Source organism: Gastrolobium bilobum, unplaced genomic scaffold, assembly GCF_033153095.1.
Source record: "Gastrolobium bilobum isolate Gb01-03AN ecotype WA unplaced genomic scaffold, APGP_CSIRO_Gbil_v1 utg5528, whole genome shotgun sequence".
NCBI classification, from domain to species: Eukaryota; Viridiplantae; Streptophyta; class Magnoliopsida; order Fabales; family Fabaceae; genus Gastrolobium; species Gastrolobium bilobum.
Genome location: NW_026896747.1, coordinates 1 through 2,803, shown reverse-complemented (window position 1 = coordinate 2,803; position 2,803 = coordinate 1). Strand labels below are relative to the sequence as shown.

The 2,803-nt window shown below is 44.3% G+C and overlaps 1 non-coding gene across 1 annotated transcript; it reads right to left on the bottom strand.

Annotated features, from left to right (window-relative positions):
- Positions 1-400: 400 nt before the first annotated feature.
- Positions 401-507, bottom strand: LOC133301826 (small nucleolar RNA R71). Its single transcript, XR_009750252.1, has one exon. It is a non-coding gene; the product is annotated as a small nucleolar RNA R71 (small nucleolar RNA).
- Positions 508-2,803: the final 2,296 nt, after the last annotated feature.

The following is a 2,803-nucleotide window of genomic DNA, read 5'->3' as shown; positions in this document are numbered from 1 at the left end:
TGATAATCAACCTTCGCCTCCTCCACCACCTCCAGCGGAGTTGATGGAGTCAATTCTGGCTCATATGTTCGCAAGGCCGAACTCCAGTGTTGTCCGGCCAGAGATAGAGGCCAACAATTTTGACGTCAACCCGTCTCTGATTAACCTGGTGGAGAATAACCCTTTCAGAGGAGAGGATTACGAAGATCCTCATGACTTCATGGACAGATTTCTGAGAATCTGTGACACTACCAAGCATCTTGGAGTGTCTGACGATGCCATCAGACTCAGGCTGTTTCCCTTTGTTTTGACCGGAAAATGCCTCAGATGGCTAGACCGACAAGCTCCTAACAGTATCCGAACATGGGACGATCTAGCAGCTAAATTCTTTGCTGAGCATTTTTCGCGGGAAAAGTACAACAAGTTGGTGAACGAGATCACCAACTTCATTCAGCAGCCGGGAGAGACTCTTTGTGCAGCCTGGACCCGATTCTAGGAGTTGATCAGGAAATGCCCTCAGTATGACTTTCCAGACGGGAAGAAGGTCAAAGTCTTTTATAATGGGATGACACCGGATACCAGGATGGTTGTCACCAGTGCAGCCGGTGGAACCATCAGAAAGAAGACAACAGCTGAAACCCTGGAATTGATTGCTTACCTAGCACGGAACGATAACGCTTCTACGGCAGTTCCTCCAGTTCAGTCAGCTCAACCTAAGAAGGGAATTTTACAACTGGGGAACACTGACGCCTCATTAGTTGAGCAAAAAGTGATTTCACAGCAGTTGGCCAGCTTGAATGCCAAGCTCGACAAGATGCAGCTCTCAACATCCAAGGTAGATGTATTTGACTGTGAGTATTGCAAGGAGCCGCATGATACTAATGAGTGCCCTACACTCAATAGAGCTGAACCATTCCAGGTCAATGGAATTTGGTATGATCCAAGGCCTCCACAAAATACTCAAGGATACCAAAGGAATCAGAATGGCGGCCAAGGGAGCAATTTCCAAAGGAGGAATCAGGGGAGCGGCCTGGATTATAAATCCAACAACTATCTGCAACCTCCTCCTCTGCCACAAAAAGAGCCATCTGAGTTGGAGAAAGCGATGATACAACTGGCCAAAACTACTAATGATCACATAAATGAGACCAGAGCCTACCACAAGAACCAGGATGCTTCCATCCGAAACTTGGAGAGTCAGATAGGCCAGTTGTCTAGGCAGTTGGCTGAAAGGTCTCAAGGACAGTTCCCAAGTGATACAATTGCGAATCCAAAGGAGGACTGCAAGTCCATTGTGACTAGGAGTGGAATTGTGATCACTCCTCAAGAAAAGCCAAAATCGGTTCAGCCAAAGAAAGTTAATGAGCCAACAACTAAGCTGGAGCATGAGAAAGAAGTACAAGCACCTGTCAGTGAGCAAGAAGAAGCAAAGGAGAAAGCTGTTGAAGCTCCAAAGCAACCGATGGATTTTTCTCGCTTTGAGAAACCTCCATATCCTATGAAGCTCAAACAGCAAGAACAAAAGCAACAGTATGCCAGGTTTTTAGATATGTTTAAAAATTTGCATATTAATATTCCATTTGCTGAAGCTCTTGCTAATATTCCTAACTATGCTAAATTCATGAAAGATTTATTGTCAAGAAAGCATAAGTTGCAGGATTGTGAGACAGTAGCACTTACTGAAGAGTGCAGTGCCATCATTCAGAAGAAGTTCCCACCAAAGCTTCAAGATCCGGGAAGCTTTAACATCCCAATTGCAATAGGCAACACCAATGTTGGCCGGGCATTATGCGATCTTGGAGCAAGCATAAACTTGATGCCGCTGTCAATATGCAAAGCATTGGGAATTTCTGAACTGAAGCCAACCATGGTCTCTTTACAACTTGCTGACCGTTCAGTAAGGAGACCTAATGGGATACTAGAGGATGTCCTTGTCAAGGTTGACAAGTTCATCTTCCCTGCTGATTTCATTGTGCTGGATATGGAAGAAGAGAGTAAAATACCTCTTCTGCTTGGAAGGTCGTTCTTGGCCACAGCTCGAGCTTTAATTGATGTTGAACAAGGAAAGTTCGAGCTACGGATGAATGAGACAATCACAATCAATGTGTTTAAAGCTATGACAAACTCATCTGACCCCAGTGACTGCTTCAGACTTGATGTGATTGAGGAAGCAGTCCAAGAAGTGAATTTTGATGATCAAGAGACTGAAGATGAATTCGGTGATCCACAAGAAGGGCGAGAATCTATCTTTGAGGTGCTAGAAAAGAAAGAAGATGATTCAGTTACATTGGCACCAACGGTGGAACTAAAAGAGCTGCCAGAAGCTCTAAAGTATGCCTTCTTGGGAGATGAAAAGCAATTTTCAGTCATCATCAATAAATATTTGTCTCCAACTAAAGAAAAGAAGCTGTTGAAAGTGCTTAAAGAGCACAAGACGGCCATTGGGTGGTCTATTTCTGACTTGAAGGGGATCAACCCTTCTTTTTGTACTCATAAGATCCTAATGGAGGACAACGTCAAACCAGTGAGACAACCTCAGAGGAGACTAAACCCAACAATAGAGGAAGTAGTCCGCAAGGAAGTGATGAAGCTCATGGATGCTGGAATGATTTACCCAATTTCTGACACTGCATGGGTGAGTCCAGTACAGACAGTTCCGAAGAAAGGAGGATTGACTGTCGTGAAGAATGATCAGAATGAGTTGATTCCAACCCGCACCATTACTGGATGGAGGATGTGCGTGGACTATAGAAGATTAAATGATGCCACAAGGAAGGATCATTTTCCTCTACCCTTTATTGATCAAATGCTGGAAAGGTTAGCC